Here is a 23,531-nt window from a genome sequence, read left to right on the forward strand (position 1 = left end):
ATTAAAATTTATTGTTATTCAAATAATAACAGAATTACTTACATTTTAAATATTATAATATAATAATATAAATAGAAGAAATTAAGTACGTGACCACAGGTACTCATCTTCTGGAAGTACCTTTAGGATGTCAAGTAATAGTACACAATACAATCTTTAACAATAAAAAATTATATAGCAGCTTCCGCCAACCAATATTGCTGTTAAGTCTGGATAACAGTACTCTTCATCCAACAGCATCACACTCCGACATTCATTTAGAAAAAATAGAACTCGACAACCTTCAGTCTCAAAAAAACAAATTCAAAGAAAAGCAAGCTAAGCTAACATTTGGAGAAGTTTCAAAAAACCCCAGCATATGGACCTTACTAATTTACTCGATATTACTTTTTAGTTTTGTATTTTGCATTTACAAGAAATGGTTATCGATACTTTGCAAACCTGCCGAAGAGAATTCTCAGGTGGACCATTCTACGGTTCCACTTCCTCGCTAGCTGTGGAAGTTAAATTTACGAGGGGAGGAATTATCTCAACCGTTTCCACAGAAACCGATGATTCCACGGAATCACAGTACGAGGACCTCATCAGCATTTTACACTTATATAAAAGTATTTTCTCGCATATTTTTAGTTGGTCAGTTGTGGCCAGTTTACAATCAGTTGTAATCATTTTTCTAGTTAGTTCGTTAGATATAAACAAGTATATAAGAAATCGTGTAAAATAAAGTTTTTTAAAAAGTGTATTTTAAGTTAATAATTCAAAACTCATGTCTTAATGCATTCTAGAATTCTGGTGTGTGTTCTGTTTTCGAATCCTTCTTTAAACATGCGATAACAGGTCTCGTTATCCTGGCACAGTCTTTGATTAAATTTATTATTTAACCCATTCATCTCAAAAATCCTCTGATTTCTTTGACCGTTTTTGGAATTGGATATTCTATAATAGCTTTGATCTTGTCTGAATTCGGCCTATTTTTTCTGGAGTGACAATATGATCTAACCCTTTTTCAGAAACTCGCCATTTATCCACCTGAATTTTTAATTCCGTTTCTTTGAGTCTTCTTGAATATTTGGCCAGATTTACAAAATGTTCGTGTAGAGATGTGGAAAAACAATTATGTGGTCCATGTATACCAGACAAATTTCTTCCTGCAACATTTTCCATTATTCTCATAGGGGCGTTTTTGAATCCAAATGGCCTTCTAAGGTCTTCATAGTGACCTTTTTGAACGTTGAATGCAATTATCCTTCTCCACCATTTGTATCTGGTAGAACTCGCTGGCGATGCGAGAAGAGAAGTACTAACATATTCCTAATTTATCCAGGATATCTGTGATATTTGGAATTGGATATTCATAATATATTGTTTTCTCGTTGATTTTACGATTAACGGGTTAACAACAAATAACATTGATGTTATTTATTTCTGTACCTTTTCTTTGTGAATGGATGGTATGAGTTGGTATTGGTGGGATTCTTTTTAGTGGACTCTAAATAACGACGATAAAATCACTAAGGGCACTTTTACTACACTACTGCCACAAAGGTCACTTTTTGAAAAACTACTTATTGGAACAGCAAAACGACGCTAATCGGTTTTATTTATAAATAATTAATGCTATTACATACTAAAAATATGTAATTCACCAAGATCATAAGCTCAATGCAATATTTGTTGATTTGTACAAGTTATGAATGTTATGACAGCTCAAAGTTCAATACCTTGTATGAACCATAGCTCATCGAACTATAACTCATAATTTCACCATTCATTTATAAGTATCACTATATCACCTCTGTTAACAAAGAATATTCCAGGGTCACAATTCTCTATGTTTTCTAATTCTATATTCGGTGGATATAGTTCATTACAATTCTACTTGATTTCTAAGAAAATAATAAGTTATTTTTTAAGCAAACAATAGAAGCGAATTGCACAGGAAGTAGACAGGCAACGGAAACTACAGACATAATAACAGTCAAATGAATAATGATGAGGATAACTAACTGTTCCCGAAAAACCGCACTTTTGTTCATTTCGAATGTTAAGCTGGTGGCGTGTTATGAATGCATTTTTCCTGTTTTTTTTTGGAGCAATAACTTGATAGGGTCGCATATATATTTCAATTCAAAGGTCGAAAGTCTGTATTTCGACCACTACAAAAAATATAACGGAATAAAAAAGCATAGTTATTAGTCAGCTTTGCGTTTATAAAATTCTTAGAAGATATTTACTACACCAAAAAAATGAAATTAGTCTTACCTAGGAGGAATAAAGAAGATTCGAAAGAAGAACGTCAACAATGTTTAATGAAAGTTCGAATAGTAATTTAAATCATGAATACCTTCCTTATTTGCTGAATTTACTGAAATTTGTTGGGCTGCAAATACAAATTCTTCTAAAGCTTTTTGACGAAGTTTGGCAAAAAGATTGAATATGAAGTAATTTTATATGTTATAATAATAGTAATCCAAAATATATTGCTTAATATATGCTTTACTCATGAGTGTACGTTTTTTCTTATTGGTCAATTAACTGAAAAAATTGTCTGTACCTACTGGAGGAATGGAAAACCACGACTCTTTAGGGAAGGACATAGACAATATCCAAATATAGTGACCGTTTGAACTAATATGTTAGCTTTACGTATGTAAATTCGCTTTATAGACTCCTCTATAACAACTAATCAATTTGATGCGTCTGGCAATATGATTTTCCAAAAAATTCTGATCCATTTCAAATAAGATGCAGCTACATCAAATCAATTTCGTCCAGTAAGATATAGTAATATTAATTTTTTCTAGGTGAGCTTCTTTAAGAATCACAAGCAATTTGGTATGTGTGTATAAAACAATATTTTTATTCATTCTAATTTCTTTCTATTAGAAACTTTATTTGTTTAACCATTCCATGAATTTAACATGGCATACTTTGCAGTATAATTTTTATCATTCTCGTGAAACCAGAAATTAGCCAACTCTTTAGAAGTTAATCAAAATGTATCCCTTGAAACATGTACATCAAAATACTAATTAGAATCGATCTCCTCAGTGCTATAAATTATATTTCTCATTAAAACAAATTTTACCAATGTGAAGGCACTAAATATATAACAAATTTCTTATTCATAGACACAGACCTTAAATAAGAACAAAACAATTGTTAGCACAAAAGTCCGTGACTCGACGTCGTGAGCATCGATTCCATCATAAGCCTCATAACCACTTATCCTTGTCTTATTAGTTACATCTTTACTCTGCCCAGTTTTTCAGTGTATCTATTTCTATGTAATTCGTTCTATTATATTGTTCACAAATTCTTTTAAATTTCGGTTTTTGTTTGTTCTTATAGAAAGTTTTTGAACGCTGCAATCCAAACGGTTTAACCACGTCTTTTTGTTGAAATAGAACGATCTCTATGATATTGGAGCAGGACTTCAATTTAACTGGGTAACTAACATACGTTAGTTACGAGTTCCAAATATTATCACAGTAGAATAGCTTAAGCGTAGACCTGATGTCTATATAATAAAATCTTCTAAGTAAATTATAAAGTACACACGCCTTCATATATGTGATGTGTGGAGTTAGTTTTCACATCTACTTTTTATAGAGCCATATAAATGCCAAGTGACTTGATGAGAGTGTCGACCTCTGTATATAATTACATTTACAAATTTGTTTCTAAGTTTTATACAGAATATTGAGGATGGATACTCTTTTCTAATTATATAGCTTCTGTTGGAGTCTTGTTTATTTACTACCTATTCTTAAGTGGATAGTGTACTTTTATTGACAAAACAAACACTTTCATTTTCTGTACCGTAATTTTTTTGAGCCCTACAAGCACTCAAGCCTAGTTCCGATCCCGTTTAGTTAGTCATGGTGGTGTTAAAATAAGTAGTCTGTGGGTGCCAGTATTTTCAGTATTTTTCATTGAATGAAAAATATACACTATAAAAAAGACATATTCGAATTAATTATTGTAAAGTTATAAACGAATATTAATGGCGAATCAGAGAAAAATTCAAAATTTACTCTTACTGTTTAAAATAAATCTTCTTAAATCACAAAATTAGTGTACGCCACTGAAGCATTAAATAGTAGTAAAGGTGTCAAAAGAAATATATTGCGTTTATAGATGATTATGGTGAACAAAATTTATAATTTTCATGTCACATTGAAAACAATCGTATCATACTGTGATAGTAGAAACAAATAGATTATCTACAACGTATTCAACCTAACATAATTTATCGGCACCAATAATAATCTTTTGATAATAATTGAAGTTTTCGCCCCATTTCTTCATTTGCTTACGATTTTTCTGTTGGTCATAGGCGCAGCAGTAAAATTGTAAAATTGATAGTACTAAAACATGGTTGATGAAACAAAATTAGTGAAGTTAATAAACAAAGCTAATGAACTATGAACTCCACAGTCAATTGACATTTCTAATAAAAAAATTGATGAATTCAAAAAAGAGTTCATGAGGAAGTAGATGGTCTTGAAAACAAAATTAATGTTGCTCAGACTAAAACAAATAAATTAAACAAACACCACTTGGTGACTCAAAGAAGGTTTGTAAGATTGTTAGATGCACTAACTAGACTAAACGCTGCTCTAGATTTAACTATTGGCAAAACTGATCTAAATTTTTGAAACCGTGCAGTTTTCCTAGAATTCGTTTCTTATTTTAAGAAAATATCGAATTTGAAAAGAAGTGATATTTCTATAACTAATGATCTTTGCTACGAAGATCGTGAAAAACGGAGAAATTTGAGCAGATATCCAAAAGGGCAATAGAACAGAACCTAGAAGCTGTTATAAAAAAAGTAAGCTACTCATTGGAGAAGATACAAATACGGTTGAAGATATGAATGAAATGGAGCAAAGACCCAATACCGAAGACACAAATTTTTCAGAAGAAGAAGACCATACAAGAAATTGACAAATCATAAACACAAGAAAACCAAATATTCTTAGATTTAGGACTCTTTGCATCCGAAATCATATTAAGCCAAATATATAATTCAGATATTTGCAATTTTTATACAAAGTTATAGGTACCTCTTGACTGCTAACTCATTGACTGGTCTATGAAAATCGAAAATTAACATCTTTCATCTTCACAAAACATACTGACATTTTTTTTATCCGTTAACAGTATTTGGATTGAAACTAATTTCTCATTAAACATTATTTTTCATTCCAGTCGTCACTTGTCAGTGATTATGTACCCTATATTTCTTTTCAGCAATTACTGCATAGTAATGCATATAGTTTCCAAAAACACATGATGTATTTTCATTTGAATACTAAGAAACTATAAAAGACTAAGGAGCACATGTTCCGATCTGCTATTTGAAGTAAAACATAAAAACTAGTTAAACATGATTAAAAGAATTTCGAATATTTGAAATTTTTAGGTAGTGTTTTGTCAATTTGGGTTAATATTAAGTTTTGTTTCAGCAGGCTCATATATACCTATACCTACCTATAATACTGAAATATAATTGATGCATTCACACTTCTAATTTATGATTAGTCAACAATCATCAAAAATGAAATAAAAAACAATATTTTTAGAACAAATCATCAGCTAAAAGTTATTTAACTATCAATAAAGCATTCATCATTAAGGTTCCGGTCTAACGAATAGAGCTCTGTCTAAATTTGAGCTCAATACCTCCAAGAGGTAGAATTTTTTCAAGTGAAAACAATATTAGGAAGAATTTTAGTTGTTGATTGAGCATTGTTTTTTTCTTCAGAAAAATACGTTGATACGAAGATTGACTTAGATATCATTACACATAAATAGATTTAAAAATCAAAAAATGGAGTTTTACATGAGCATTTGAGCCTGAAAAGATTCTTTATTAATTCCACATGAATCAATCGATATTGATAGTGGTGATCTGTTTCTCCCTACGGATTTGGGTGTTAGCCGAGTTTATTGAGGCGGCTGATTTGAACGACGACGGCAGTGTGTTATCGTCGGTGATGTCAATAAAATACCCCTACCTCTCAACAATGTGAGCAACGGAAAGATTTCTTGATAAAAAAACTAGGTACATCTTAGGCTATTTTAGTTGCCAACTCTAAAATGGAGAAACCGCCCTGAAGCTGCTGTGATAAATTTTCGATTTGGGAATATTTCTCAATATTTTGAATACAGACTCCCTCTAAACCACATATCTCTTCTAATTTTTAGATCTAGATGAGATCTGTGGTATGTAGAAAAAGAAGGTCATGAAGTTGCGAGTATCTGGAATATTATAAGCCAAACAAAGACTCGTTGATCTGAAACCAAATAAAAATAATAAATAAATTTATAACAACAAACTCCATAATCATTCAAATGTTATATTTGAAGCGCTATGGATACAAAAAAATTTTGTCAAAGAACTCGCAAGTGCGTTGAATGTGCAGGGACATATCTTACCTCTGGATGCAATAGAAAAGTCAAAGAATATAATTTGAAATATATTAACTGCAAAAAAATTATACAGCAAACTATAGAAGATTTGTTATCCACAAAACTTTATCCAAATACTAGATACAGACAACAAACGTTGAAAGCACCCCTTAAAGAACAACCCAAACAGAAATAACTAATGAACAGGTAACAGGACAAGGAAATCAACAAATAAATAAAAAATAATACCATAAGACCATACATAGGATTGTCGCGAATAAATCAAATGATATATCTGAGTTGAAATCAATGATGAAGGACTTTCTCAAATTCTTAAACTAGCTACATGGAATGTCAAAGGCCAAATAAGGAAGGGAAAAATTAGAATAATATCCGTTTCAAGAACTTCAAGAATACGTTATAGGGTTCACGAATCACAACTCCAAAAGGTCATGCATTACTAGCAGGCATTACTGACAACAAATTTGTATCTACGGATAAACGAACTATCTACCATCGGATCCGAATAAATTAGCAGACCTTTTAGACTTTTGTATATTTAAAGGTATAAATTCTAGAAAACTTACAATAGGTCTTTTCGGAAACTATTATCGTATTAACCCGATAATGATCCTAATGTTCAGAAACTAACCCAGGACACGTTTATTGTTGTTCGGAAACTGATCGAGTTAATCGGGTCTCGTAGTCATATGTTATTATTCTTTCTACCCTAGTAACCGGTAGGTGAATACAATCAACTGACGGGTTGTTTCATTTGTATATGACTGTCTACTATCATTTCTCATGAGCAACTTCATTGAAAGGTTTGCGATTTATATACTTTTTGGTATTTCTGCATAAAAATAGCTTATTAGTATTGAGCTATAGTGCAAAATCCGTGTTAGAAGATAAATCGTTGTTACGTGCCCAATAACAATTATTAAACATCTAGAATCTATTATATAACTAAATAAATATCGTGTAACAATTAACGCAACAAAAGTAATAAAAATCACATGTTATTGTAGATCATGTTTTAAATTTGAATTCTTCAGCAAAAATTGAACCCGATGTTCATAAACTATGATCTAAATGTCGATCTGGGTTAGGATCTGCAGTCAGCTAATATACCCAATCCCGAGTTATAGTTTCCGAAAAGTCCTAATAACATCAGACCAAAATATGTCATTAGTCCACAAACCTATTGTGCTAAATAGATACACTGATATAAATGAATCTCAACCACCCGGGTTATGGAATTTAAACACTAAATTAAACATATTTAAAAAAGCTAGATGAGATAGTGTAACTACATACACTTTCAAAATGACGAATGACATAGAAGAAGCATTAACATAAATTACCAAAAAATCCAATAGCCGCATGGGCACCTACACCACAAAAAGATACCTATCCAAAATTTCATATTCAAAGAACTAAAACTAAATATTTTCAACAAAATTGATCCAAGCGAAGCTTTAGGGTATGATCTTATAAATGGGGGAATACTTCAAAAGGTTATATGCAAAGTCATACTAGCAATTTTGCAAATATATAATGCCATCCTAAAACTCAGCTTCTTCCTACATTAGTGGAAGGTAGTTCAAATAACAATGATACCGAAGCCAGGGTAACAACCAAAAGTTATTATAGATCAATAAGCTTGCTACCAATTCTGTCAAAAGTCCTCAAAAAGCTACTAGTTAAGAGACTCAATCCAATAATAGAAAAAAAACAACTCATACCTAATTACCAATTTGGATTCCGTCAACGGCATGGGACTATCGAACAAACTCACTGAGCTGCTAAACAAATCAGCGATGATCTAGAAATCAAGGATATTGTTCGACTGCATTTTTAGATATAATCCAAACCTTCGATAAGGTGTGGCACACATACATGCAATGTAAACTAAATAAACTAGTATCACATCAATTCACACAATCTTCAAATCTTAATTGAAAGAAATATTCTTTCGGGTATAATATCGGAAGGAATCACAGAACTGTACCCAATCAAATAAGGGGTTGTCCAAGGTAGCGTTTTCGGTTCCCTATTTTATACACGGCGATGTACATAACCATCGCAAGATTTGCAGATGCACAAGATTCGTGTCTTGTTCAATCAATCCCTCGTACAGAAAAATGAAGTAAAATAGCTTGGAATTCACCTAGATCGAAGGTTAACATGGATAACCCATATATTTATGAGAAGGAATCGTTAGGCGTGAAACTGAAACAGTACTATTGATTAATTGGCAGACAATCCTAACTACTTAACTACTTACTTATTGTTGAATAGATTTTGAAAAAAGGGAAATAAAGACACTAAAGGAGGAGGTAAACTGTTTACTTTCAGTCTCTGAAGACGATAACATTTTTATCTAAACGCACGTCAGATAATATAATTGAGAGTTTTGGTGTAGTGGTAGTGCAATCTAACAATTGGGCGCCCAAGACGGGTGGAGTAAAAAACGAGTAGTGCGTTGGGTATCTAGATATCTTGTCTATGCACGTCCTAAATCACGCACAGCGATTTATTCCCCATCAATCTTACTTGGCCAGAAATCAAGAAGTTATTTTCATTAAAGAAGAATGTCCAGCGTTGGATGAAAAATATTATCGCAAAGAAACATTTAAGTTAAAAGACAATTGTACTGTTGAATTGTTAAATTGACGCTCTGCTGAAAATTGTGTTGTTAGTGATATAAATCTCCAAGAAACTATATTAGAACAAGTGACAAATAATGAACTCTTAGTCATTCCAAATTTAGAGACTGAAATGATTTCCAAATGTGTTTCGGACCGTTACTTGAAAATAAGATATCCATCAATTATAAAAATTCCAAATAACTGTAGTATTCAAATAGAAAGAGAAATTTTCTCAACCAACATACAAATTAAAAAAAGGAAAATCGATAATATTACCAAAATTAAACTTTTAAATAATTTAAATAATAAAATTTATAAATCTCCAAATTTAACTAAGATAGTCTTTGAAAAATTATATGAAATAAACAAAATTGCTAGAAATATAAAACCAATTCATGAAATTTATAATCTGCAAAGCCGTATCAATAGGACTATTTACAATAATAATTTGTGTAATTTTAATAATATTATGGTTAATTCGAAAATATAAAAGAAAATTTGTAAGAAAACAGAAATTTAAGAAAAGAAGACATTGAATTAGAAGAAGGAAGAAAACAAAATATGAAAAATACCTCCGTCATTTTTAGCTCTTAGGGATGGAGAAGTTATATGGAGAAAATTCCAGAAGATTATTTAAATAAAACGCAATAGGATCAAATATCATAAATACTTTATTTTATTATAAATACGAATGCTGTAAATAACTTTTTAATGAACGAATTATAGTTAATTCGCTTGTGAAATTAATTTTGTTCATTCAACTCTATAAAATTATGGTAATTTTGAGTTTAATAAAGTTTTTAAAAACATATTTTCGGTCATCAAAAATATAATTCAAATGCGTTTTTTTCTCGTGCCGATAACCATATGTGACGAAAAAAAGCAACGTATCAATTTAAAATTTTTCGGTAAATTGGAAAAAACTCCGACTGAGTCCTATAAATTGTTGCAAGAGGCCTATGGGGACAATTCTCTATCTCGTGCGTGTGTTTTGGAGTGGTGTAAGCGCTTCAGTGAGGGCTGAGAGATCACTGAAGATGACCAGCACCCAGGTCGCCCTGTGGCTGTTTCATATCCGGAAACAGTGACCAAAATCAACCAAATTGTGCGTGACCAGATGATTGCCGAGGCTGCAAACGCCGATAAAGAAACGAAAAAATTTTACTGGTAAAATAATTAACGCAGAGTAAAATTTTAATCATTTGAAACAACTGGTTCTGATAATGCGGGAAAATTCATCGACAGAAAATATCGACAGTCTTCCTTTATATGGTGAATAGATGTCGATCATTTCGCACCATTTCTAGATAAGAGGTTTATTCGCAGATCGGATAATTCCATCGTGATAGATTGGTACAGGAAACCGTGTAGCTCAGGTAGATACCTGACGTTTTTTTATTCAAACTACTGTTTAGCACATCATCATCCACCTTACTAATAATATAAACTCCAATGCTGCGTCAAACAGTGTATGTGAATTGTCTCAAGAGGTTTCTCTTTAACGAAGATACGGCTGTCGAAATTTTTAATATTCACTCACTGAGCTCATTTTTAGCGCCTACATAATGCTACCGTTATCAGAATATATTTTTGATGATCTCCCTCGTTGAAACACAAATCGTCAAGTGCTAAAATGAAGCTTTCGTTAGACAAGTCAATGACGAACTCTAAATAAACTGTCTTTGTGGTAAAGAAAACAAGAGATTTAAAAATCTTCTTAGCTAGCCGACATTCTACTATTGCACCATACAGTTCCAGGCGCGGTAATTATTGAGGCTTTATTGGAACAACCTTTGCTTCAGCACATAATTTCACTAAAATTGTATTTTGATTGTATTTTGATTGACACATGTACCATAAGCGATATCAGAAGCATCCAAAAAACTATGTCGACTGAAATCGAAGCCGTGGAAAAAACAAATCGTAATACGTACTTGTATAATGATTTTAGCGATGATAATGCAAGGTTGTGAGAAATCCAATGAATTAAAAACTTGAGCAGTTTCAGAAAAAATTGTTCTTTTAATTATAATACCTCTTTTAAGAAATTCATAAATTTGTCAGTTGACGGATTCTACATTAAGCCTAGAGTTTTAGCATTGTCATTACGACCAATATCGAGTACATTTTTAGTTAGAGAGGACGCTATTAATAATTTTTTGGTCATTAGATGCCCATTTTGGTAAACCAAATTTGCCAGACCTCAGGATATTTGTGATTGTTTTGATAATTTATATGGCTTTTTAATAGAACTTATAATGGGATCAGTCGATTCTGCTAACTAAAAAGAAATCTAATAGCTATAGAGGCAGATGATGCCTGACCATATGTTACAGTATTCAGATATAAAACTTGAAGTGAATCACTAACAGATTAACGCCAAATTATATGCTGTAATGATCTTTGGACTTCAATTAGCAAGACCTGCCAGTACATTGCTGCTATGTCTAATAAAAGGACATAAATATGAGTACGTAATCTCAAAATGATTGATAGAAGATTATTTTGAATTGTGGGATCTACCATTTGAATTTTATTTAAAGATATTACATTTGCAGACGGAGCTGATATATCAAAAACTACATGTAGTATGAATTAGTATCACAGTTTTCACCTATGACAGGAGTCATATGATTCAGCTCAATTGTATATTGAACCATAAATTCACTATTTCGTTCGAGTTTTCTTTCCACTGAAGGCAATAGCTTTTGATAGTTTGTTACCTATATCTACCGTCTTCCACAAGAAACAATACTATATTTTTTTCTAACACTCCGAATGGGAGATTTGGAAATTGATAGTAATGTATCTCAAAATTTTGCGGTCCACCAAATTCACCAAAATTTTGAAAATGCTCTATGAAACAAAAAAGTTTGGAAACCAATTATGTAGAGGACTCTACAGTAGAGACGTCTTAAACTTCTTTTTATACAACTTCAATCAAAGCGTATCGATTATTTCTTTTTTTTTTTAGCAAAGGAACCAATTTCATTAAACATGGTTATTAATTCTAGGACATATTTCTTATTGAAATTACATTTCGGATATCACCCATTAAAATTAAAATGTTCTTTCTGCTCATCTTCCACATTTTAATGAACTAAGAATAAAACTTTCTTTTATCGAATTGTAGGTATACACAATAGAAGAAAATTCAGAAAATGCACAACATTCCACTCTTTAAACTAATTTTATAATGAAATGAATTACGTTGAAAAATTGTGTCATAAATAATGAAGTATAAAAATACAATCACAAATGGGGTTCTTTTGTATACGTTATAGCCTAGAAAACTAACAAAAGTATTACTTCGGTGAATAACAGTCGTTAAAATAATAATTTTCAAATTAATATCAAGTTTAAGTATTGAAAGTGAAAATAAAACTTTAGTTTCATGAATCTTCACACTTGTTTTCAGTTCTTCGAGATTTCTCATAAACTACTAACTAAATGTGGATTATGTATGAAATTGATATTGTTCAGAATCAGCTCAGAAAGTATTCTGTTTAAAGATGATTGTGATGTGACTCCATTTAATTTCACATTTTTTATAGAAGCTAAAATTTGGAGGATTAAGTTCCCAACTTAACAACTTGTATATGTAAAATACAGTGAATAGAGGAAAAATATTATCATTACTTACAAAACTAGTTCCTTGGAGACATTAGCTTTGTTCACAGGTCACAATTCGACTCGATTCTAACTATTTCGTAATCTATTTTGGATCGCTATTAGTATATTAGATTACGAAGATTCAGATTAAAATTCAGATACCAAAAAAAGTTACTCTTCCTACTCATACCTGTTAAATATTTCTACCATATGTGTGTTAAATTGTTTGAAATGAGGGACTTCAAATGACGTAAATAATCACTTAATCAAACATAATTTATGTTTACACTCGTAGTGAGTATAGTATAATATTTGCCGTAGGTTATGATGAACGTGAATATTCAAGTTCTATTATTATTCTCATCATATCCGCTTTAATTATCCTCCTTATATTCAGCTATTATCACCCTCCTCTCCTTACTATGGACTTTGTTAGATGTCCTCTTGTAGCTGCTCCAGCTTGTTTTTTAACCGGCTCCACACTATACAACCTTTTTTCACTCATCTATCCGCTCAATATATGATGGTGTACATTTTTCATTTTTAGAAAAAGGTATGCAAAACTATCGTCTTTTCTGCACACAAATTTAACTCCACCAAGTTGAAAATGACAGATAACATCATCGCAATTCATTCGCTTTTCATAAAACCCAACAAAGCTTTCCTGCTATGGACAATCGATAGATTCATAAATATATATTCAAGATAATCTGAAAACAAAAAAATATCAAACGAGGAACAAGAGAACAAAATTATTTTGTGTTTTGGTGTCGATTATATATAAGGTGTTTCTACTAACCCGTTCAATAATTCCACTCCCTATTCACACGGTAGTATTAAGTCTACGAATGTTTATAATGAGAAAAGAACTACCCTATTATACCTCTCGTTTTTTTTTGTGATTGTTTTCATGTGTCAAAGTAATTAAGTAAGTTTAGAATATACCAACTAAGTTAATTAAAACTGTTAAAGCTATAATTGTGATTGGAGCTCGAAGATGGATGGCCTATAAAAGCAGTTGTTTCTTTACAGTAAAAAACATGAGAGTAAATGTTAGCAAGAAAGGCACATAATTTCCTCTCTTTAACAATTTAATATGTATTGAGTTACACTACTCTTCCATAACAAACGATGAAATAATTTTCATGCAACAGTAGACAGTAGAATTAAATATCTTGAACCATTAATAAGGGAAACATATACTTAATTGAGTACATTTTTTCAATCGACAATGTCGTTTTTCCTTCCATTTAAAACAGAAATGCAATATTATTTTATAAGAGAAATTATTTGGATAAACAACTTTGTCAATGGAAAATTTATAGAACTATATGTAGATATTATGTGGAAGTACAGGTGATAAAGTTTCCTACGCGTTTCCTTCTTTAGAAATCGTCGCGTGGTGCTCAGTCAATACATATAGTTTTTAGTACTGTCAAAAATAATTATTCTTCTTCATGTACTTATTACGACCTAAGACCGAAAACGTCCAATAGCCATTTTAAACAGCCACAACGGGTTGTGGATCTTTCAGAACATCCACATCGTGACGGCTGTGGCTGTTTAAAACTGCCACTGTCGTATTCAGTCTTCGGAATTCAGAACTTTATTTTTTCAAATATAAGCCAAACCATTTTCATTACGGATGTAAAATTTTCCCATTCAAATTGAATGAAAATTATTATTTTTATAAATGTTAAGTTGAAAAGGTGCGTTGCTATGATGGAAAAGCACTGTCTTTTACTTCAAATGCTGTTGTTTTTTACATTTTTTTCATCCACCTCCTCAAGCAATGATATATTCGTGTATTTGTTTCACTTTTGTAAACACAATTCCATGACTATCTCAAAAAACGGTCGCTATCATTTTTCCGGCCGATGAAACCGGATTTGCCTGCTTTACTGTTTTTTCGTTTCAGGAGTGTAGTAATCTGACATATTTTGCTTAAACCGCGTCAATAAAGCATGATAAATATTCATTCGAATACGATTTTGGTCCAAGTGAGGAAACTTGACGCCCAACTCTAACAGAGCTTATGCATGCATAATTCTTCAAGCAGTATATGGCATATTAATCTTCTTTTATTTGCGATATCCTCTTCAGTATCTCCAACTTTAATTCGACGTCGCCCAGTATAATTTTATAGTAAACTTTTTCGATGAGATTGCTGCTTGTTGCTGTCCCGAAAGATCGTCGTAAGTCAAGCTGATATGGCCACGTTCGAATTCAGCAACTGAAAATTTTACTTTCGTTAATGATGATACAGAGTCTAATTACTGACAGCTCGGTACTACATTTTGTCCGTTTTTAGAAAAATCTTTACAACTATAGTCAAGTATAAACTAATTGTTCCAAGTAGCTGAGAATATGTGAATGTATACATTTCCCAATTTATATTGTAAGTTTTTTTCAGAAAACCTCCGTATTTCCGTTATATTCTTGTTATTGTTGCATTATTCGTGAAAACAGATGCTGTTTCTGTTAAAAGAATTGGGAATTTGGTTTATCATACAGCTTTGTTAAAAGAGACCGCTAGCTATTATTACTCAGATTTCAATGAAATAACTGGGGCAATGCCTTTCAAATAACCAATAACCGATTCTTCCTAATTTAATTCCACAAATTGGATATCAAATTTGATTAACCTGAGTAGACAGTGTGATTCATCAACATTGAGAACTTATATAAAAACTCTAAGGCTATTTACCAATTTTTTTTTGTCAAATAATAAAACTTCTATTTTGGAACGAAACTATAATATCTCCTCTAATTTTTAGAGCATATTAGTAGGAAGTAGAGAATTATTATTAGCAGGTCGTTAATAAAATTTATAAAAAAATGTCTACCTGCGAAATCCAGAATGTCACCAGATATCACAAAAATTCCTCATAAATAATATTTATTGATAATAAAATTATCAATATATAACTTCATATTCGAAAATCAATAGATAGCGTTAAAAATTATAATTCAAAAATAACAAAAACATTATTGTTCCTACGCAAACATACATTGTGAAACACAATATAACAACTAAACATGCATACAAATTTTGATATCAAACTTGAGACATTAAACAAGTATAGGTCAAAAGAAAACACAGATGTTCACATCAGCCTTGAAGGGGTAACGTGTGTTCATTAATCTTCTATATCTATAAAAGAGGATATCCTGACTTACTGACTAACAGACTGATTCATTCACTCATCAGAGCCCAGCCAAGGCTATTAAAGAGAGACATGAAATTTTGAGGGTATGTTTGTATCGGTGTGTAGAGGTACGCTAAGAAATTTCCATTTTAAAGGGGTAAATTTTGATTTTAAAGGGGTAAAACAAGGTATGTTTGCAAATTTGATTTCTTCGTTTTTCTCGGCTGCTAATTGACTTCGTTTTTGCATCAAAACATTCTCCGTACAAATACCTAAAAACCAATTTCTGCGATTTTCAAAATTCGACTTGGAAATGGTTCAAAGAGTTGAACAAAAATTTTTATAACGGAACCATATATTTTTTATGACGAAATTAAATAGCGAATCTTGTTTAGAAATGGGTCCCGTGTGAATATCTAAAAACTAATTTCTCCGTTTTTGGAAATTTCTTTTTAATTTCTTTAAAAAGGATTAGATTTGAAATTGTTGTTCAAGCGTTTTACGCAGCTTTCTTTATAACACTTCCAAATTGAATCAATGCATAGAATACATAAGTCATTTCGCATTGAGTTATCCCTATATTACGCGAGGTTCAATAAACCGCGGGCAAGGCCGCGACGGGTATTGCTAGTTTATTATGAACGATCTCGTTTTCATTGCACCAAAAAAGGAACTATAAATTTGCATTATTGTAAATAAATCTGTCGATAATAACAGCGGGGAGGTCCCATTCAAAAATTATTTTACATTTTGCTCAATTATTCAAATGATCTGAGTTTTATTTACAAATAATTTTTTGGTATTAAGATTTGACTCCATATTAAATACATCACGCTATTGCCGATCTGTTCGTTATTTGTATAATTACCTTCCTAGTCGCCATATCTGCCATGTATGCCATTGTACGAAAAAAGCTGAAACTTTCAAGCGATTCTATGAGTAGCGTTCCCCGTAGATTGTTCACTTTATCCGTACAGTCTCGGGGTTCTAATCAGAAATCAAAGCTCAAAAGTGATATTTATTCGTTTTTACATTCGAGCACCTATATAAAATACTCTAGTCATATGAATACTCATTAGTTATGATTTCAACAATTTCTTCTAGCAATTATATGCAAATTTCCAGATTACGTTCCAAATACACTTGACTTGAAATATGTTACATACAAAAATAGCATTTATACATATTCTGAAAAAAACCACTTGTTACAAATTTCAGTTTTGTTTATTTCTTAAGATTTTGAACATATTTAGACACAAGATGTCGCCACTACTTCCTTTCTGCTTGTTCTTTGGGGCTTGACTGCTGTAAGTATTGTAGTTGACTAGAGATTGCGGCCATTTGGGTTCAGGTAACTCAAGTTTAAACCAGACCAATAATAGGGAAACTTAACAGGTAAATGAGTTCATCCGTATGTAATTTATTTATAATAATTTCCTGACAATTCCAAAATTTCCACCCTTCTCCCTAGGTTTCCACAGTATATATTTCCTAATTTATAAATAATTTATTATTTATTATACTTGCTTTGTGTTCTTTATCTGTTTTTATTTCGTATTTTAATAGTTTCCTTTGGCTTTGAATATTTTATGCCAAATCTACCTAAAGTATACTTTAATCCCTTGTAACTTTAATTCCTTTTAATATATTATTTCTCAGTATTCCATTTTTGACTCTGACGCGATTTTATATAAAATGCACAAAGTAGTATTATGTCATTACATACTTATTAAGCTAGATTTTAGTTTGGATATCAGATTTATTTTTTGAAAAATAATTGTTTCTGCTTAAACCAAAATTATTTTGTTTAATAAGATAGAATCGTCAAGAAATTTTCTAACAACCTAAACGGCGAATTTAATTTATTTAACTGACGTATTCAGAGAAAAGAATTCATAACTATTAGTAACTATTAGCTCTGGGAGTTTTCGAATAAGTTGTCATAAGCAGTGTCAACTTAAGGAACAAGAACTACACCAATACACCATACAATTTTTTTTAAAATATAACGCATTTTTTTTCTTTCCGAAACTATGACTTATTGTATATCGTTTGATTAATTTATTTGCTTAGAAAAGAACCAGTACGGCTCAATAAATCTTTATAGCTTGAAATCTGAACAGCAATCGGTAGAAATTCGATACGATTACTGAAGTCAACGGATCATTTGATGTTACCAATATATGATAAAAAAAAAGTTCTACAGACACGAACATTTCACAACCTAATTTTGACGTTTAACAAAAAACGAGATGATATGCTATTGACGATTTAGGTTTCTATACAACAATATATTACATTTCATTGGTGATAAATATAAAAGAATAACGCTGAAATTCAAATTAGATATTCCAAATAACAGATTTTGATTAAAAATTGTTGAAACATTTTACTCGAATGGCAGGGTCGTTCTTTTAATTTAATTTTGAAAACAAATTAAGACTTCACCTGTAAACGAGAGTAAATGATGAATTAATTAGTAACTGGAACTTTCGGGAAAATTCGCAGTGACACGTCCCCTTAAAGCAAGAGCTCTAATCGAAATCAAAACGATTAACCGAATGATTGAACGAAATTTCCAGATGGGAAAAGCTGAGATTAAAATATGAAATTTCTCTCGAAAAACGTGGGGCCTTCTTACCGGTTTTTCGTTTATTACGATATTTCCAAATTAAAAAGAGAAAAATTTAAAAATTTCATCTTCATATATTTTGTTTTAGAAACAATTTCGAACAGAATTGCTGATATGTAGAATTCAAATGTTCAAAGTACGCCACAAAAACTGTATACTGAAGGTAACTATTATTATGTGTTTTAGGCAGATAAGGAATAAAATGGAACTACTGAAACTTTTATAAAATCCATGAGGCTGCACAAAGGTTGGCCAAACCGGGCACTAGGGTATAGTGACATAAATATATTTCGAAAATTTTCATTTGGACACATCAACACTTTCAAGATAGTTTAAAATATTTTATCGAGGATGAGAATGATGAATATAAATTAATAGCCAATAACGATAATTTCTCATTTTTATCCCTAAAAAACAAGCACTTATTGGAAGTTTTAACTAACCTTGCAGTTATAATTATGACTCTCTTCTCTTATCATAATTTTATTATCCTTCTTTGTTGTTGGAAGAGGGAAAGGTGAAAAATTTTCGACAATATTTTCCTCAGAAATTTATTCTAGGATGCGAAACGGACCAGTCCTACAATGGTCATATTATTTTCCAGAAATATTCATGACAGCTATTTGGCATCATTTTAAATCTAGTAGCCTAGATATTTTTTCTAAGAAAGTCTCCAATAACCATTCTCTACTTTTGACCACAAAAATATTTTTGAAAAATATATATAACTAATTTTTTTTTGTTATTACAGGTACTTGAAGACGAAGGACAAAAAATTCCAACACAAGCAGATGTACACATATAGAGTTGATCTCTCGAATGATCTTCTTCTAAAAATTATCTTCAAATAGCTCTAAACCAAAGTCTGAATATAAGTTTGTATGTAAATGTCAATATATGGTCAATTAGTGTGTAAACAATGATCCTACGTATAAATCAAAACAGAAATTGTCCATATCTATATTGACATGTATTTATCTTTAATTGAAGAGGTTTTAATGACAGTACTGAAAATATATAGGATAAATACAAACATCGCGAGTCAGTTAACCAGAAGAAGGTACAAAGTCATATTTAATTTTATACTTGTATAATATAGAGATATACACCTACGAAGGATTTATCCTACAAATTTTTAGTGCACTCTTTAGAAACACGCTTTGAATAGAAGTTTCTCTTCGATATCATATATTTAGTTACCTCAAAAAACTTGTTTATTTAGATATTTTATTTATTCACATATACTCTCAAAAAATATTCAATTTCGTAAAAAAATTGAAAAGGACTGATGGGAATATATGTTTATCTGTTGTGATATTCCGTTAAAAATTATTATAGTTCACATTTTAGTATTATCACTTCTTCAGAAATCCATTCAACATTAGCTCAACTATATCTGTTACCTCATATAACCCATTAACAATTTGTGGATGTGTACGGAAACAGTTTATTACTTCTGCATACAATAAATATAATAACTCTTAGATTTAAAAAAAAAAATAACATTTCAAATAGAATGATGGTTTCTGAAATGACATTATTTGCAGATATTTGAAAATAAACTCACTAATACTATGATAGTACTGTTAAAAACAAAAGTATGGAAAAATCTTTTCTAAATGAACTATATATTTAAAATCGCAAGAATGGACAAAGTATGTTAATACTATTAGTTGCACTGAGATGTTTGAGATGTTTTAAAACCAATAAATAAAACTGTCACAAAAATTAGATTGAATGCCAGGCTAGATACAAAATGAACAATCGCCAAAATATGTGATAGAACTAATAATTGTCTACCAACACGGTAAGCTCAGTGATTGACAGAGAAATGTTCCTGTGAACAAAAGAAGAAATTACGGAGTAAATTCTGTATCAAAGCGACAGTTTGGTATACATATGGCTCTTAATTAATTAATATAGAAAAGGCTGATAGATTTTATAGGTAAAATAATGCTGGAGAATATAATCTATATGTTGAGGACCACAATAGCACTGGAAAATCTCTGCACAACTAGGAAATCTAATCTAAATTTAAAGGACCACAATACATCTGGAAAGGTCGGAGTGCAATAGGTCATCAGCGACATCTACGAAAAAAATGTGAATTACTGAATACCAGGTAGATAGAAATAATTACTATCAGCTCTCCAAGCAAAATCAACCAAGTAGTAAACAGCGAAGATATACAAGGTGTCCCGCATAAGAACCGACATCGACACAATGGAGGGACATATAGGGAAACTAAGTCAAAAATATGAAGATTGGGGACAATTTACTTCTATACCAAGTTGCATCGCTGAGGAGTAATAAGGCTTTAAAGTAGGAGCCAAATATTAGTATATACAAATTTGGTGCAGACTAGGGAACTGTTAAGAATATTTAGTTATGGTAAGTAGAAAACGATCAAACCATTCTGGAGGGTAAATTAGGGGTGACTTAACTTTAAAATTTTTCACAAGTTTTCTATCTGTCAGTGAAATTAAAAATTTTTATTTCCATACCATGGATAATTTAATTTAAAAACTTCGTTTTCATCAACATGTTTTCATCAATGCAATTCAATAATTTTATTAGTTTTTTAGCGTACGGACATGTTTTTCGATCGCTGTGTTATCAATTGTACTCTGGCAAAAACAAAATGAAAGTGAAAGAATATGAAACCAATAATATAAATTAATAATAAAGTATAAAAACTGGTTATCATATTCTAGGTAAAAATGAACAGGATAACGAAAGAACCAATAAACCTCTTCCTAGAGTAATAAAAATAGAATCCTCAAAAATAATGAGAAGAGAAACGTAATACATGAGATGCCAAAAGTACGAACGTATTACAACACACAATATGTATGCGTTAAAAGTGGTGGACCACACAACACTACAACCTGCAGAAAAACCAGCGATACTTCAGCTGAATGTACTTTATGCATTAACTGTGAAGGTTATGAGTTCTATCACAAACTTTTGAAACCAAATAAAGCATCACCCACAATCCAAACGAACCACTATGGTAGTACCAATTTCTCACACTCAACATCAAAGAAAACAATTCATAATCCATGCTAATATAACTAAAACCAACACTGAACAAATGACAAGATATAAATAGCATAATGAGCAAATTCATAGAAGAGTTTAAAAAAAATTTCACCAACTTCTTCAACAGAACAGCATAGTTTTAGATATGCTAACCATGCTTGTGAGTAGAATTCAATAGTTTTATCAAAGCGGCACAATGGAATGTTAATGCACTACTACAACATAGAAACGAAGTCGAAATATTTCTACTCCACAATTAATTAATATCGTATCTGATAAGCAAAACACCTTTGACAGATAGATCCTACTTCAAGATTCCACACTACACTACATACTCTACTAATACCCATGCTGGTTGTGCCATACTAATCAGATGTTCCTTTTACTATGTAGAACTACCAATATATGAATTCGACAATATACAAGCCACAAACAGAAAAGTCAAAACTTATGAGTTAACAATGGTATCTTTTTACTTTGCACCTCGTCACAATTTGAAGAAAGAAAACTTCAATAATCTCTTTGGGACACACTACAATAAAAGGAAGGGTTCTAGTAAGAAGTATAGAAGAAAAGCATTATCAATTATTATCAACTGAATCTACTACCTATTGGCCGACGGACTCCAATAAGGTTCCTGATTTACTGGATTTATTCATAACTAATGGCATTTCATCTGAGTATATGGGGGTTGTACCAAACTATGACCTCTAATCTAACCACTCTTCTATAAGAGCTACAGTCAACTATATAATCATCAATAAAAAACCAAAGCGAAACCTATACAACAGCGAACAAATTGGTTTGAATATCAATCCAAACTAGAAGAAGACATTAAACTGCAAAAAAGACGGCAACGGAAATGGAAATGAAGCATTAACAACATTATCTAGTACCCTTAAAGAGGCAGTAGAGCATGCCACACCAGAAACAAATAATGGGAGTGAAACGTTTAAAGTTCCAATTGAGATGAAGAATCTGATAGCAGATAGAAGAAAAGCAAAATGGCATCGAACTCATGCACCATCAGATAAAACAATACTTAACAGAATAAGTAACCAAATGAGAATAAAAATAAAAGGAGCAAAAGAAAGAAGAGATTACATCACTGTCTTATCCGATTTGAAAACTCAATTTGGCAACCAGTCAAAAATCTAGGAAACCAAAAATACACATGCCACGTATTCGGAACGAACTAGGATATAATATACAATGAGCTAGAAACGACGAAGAAAAAACATCACTATTCACAGAACACAAAAGTGTTTACTTCCAACAACAACATACCTAATCCTGAAATAGGAAGAAAATTATCTGAAGTGCCTCCATACGTCTGAGGAATTAAACCACTAACGGCAAACGAGGTTCAATAGGAAATCGATCGCATTAATTCCAGAAGAGCTCGTAGCATAGACAAAATAACCCCAAAATGATTAAAAATTAACAAGGAAAGGTGTAATACTTATGACTCATATATTTAATGCTATTTTACGTTTCATAGACTGGCCAAAACTGCTGAAAGCTACATAAATAGTAATGATCCCAAAACACAACAAAACCCAAACACTGTCTCTTCATATCGTCCAATAAGCTTTCTGCCAACCCTGTCATAAGTTCTTGAACGATTGTTACTACAAAGAATAAACTCAGACACAAACACTGACCAATGAATACGACTACACCAGTTTGGATTCAGGAAGGAACATTGAACTATACAAGAAATCCACAGGATAAGCCACACATTGAATCACGCACTAGAATAAAAAAATACTGCACACCAGAGTTTTAAGACGTTATCCAGGCTTTCGACACGGTTTGGCACACGGGCCTATTATATAAAATTGAAACTGTCTTCCAATTACATACTTCAAACTGTTAAAATCTTAGTGGTAGAGAGTTCAGAATCAAAATCAATGAAAGCACTTCATATTAGCAGGCAACGAAAATCTCGTTTCCTGCTAATATGTTACAGCTTCCAGTATTCTGCAGACACATTCAAATAACATCAAATGTAGCTTAGCAAATGGA

At 31.4% G+C, this 23,531-nt stretch overlaps 1 protein-coding gene across 1 annotated transcript in view; it reads left to right on the forward strand.

Annotated features, from left to right (window-relative positions):
• LOC130450717 (metabotropic glutamate receptor) overlaps window positions 1-22,662 on the forward strand; it is a 566,010-nt gene extending 543,348 nt beyond the window's left edge. The window contains exon 14 of the mRNA XM_056789300.1: window positions 19,213-22,662. The gene's annotated coding sequence lies outside the window, so the exon portion shown is untranslated. The remainder of the gene's footprint in view (window positions 1-19,212) is intronic.
• The last annotated feature ends 869 nt before the right edge of the window (window positions 22,663-23,531 follow it).

This window comes from Diorhabda sublineata, chromosome X (genome assembly GCF_026230105.1).
Source record: "Diorhabda sublineata isolate icDioSubl1.1 chromosome X, icDioSubl1.1, whole genome shotgun sequence".
Lineage (NCBI taxonomy): Eukaryota > Metazoa > Arthropoda > Insecta > Coleoptera > Chrysomelidae > Diorhabda > Diorhabda sublineata.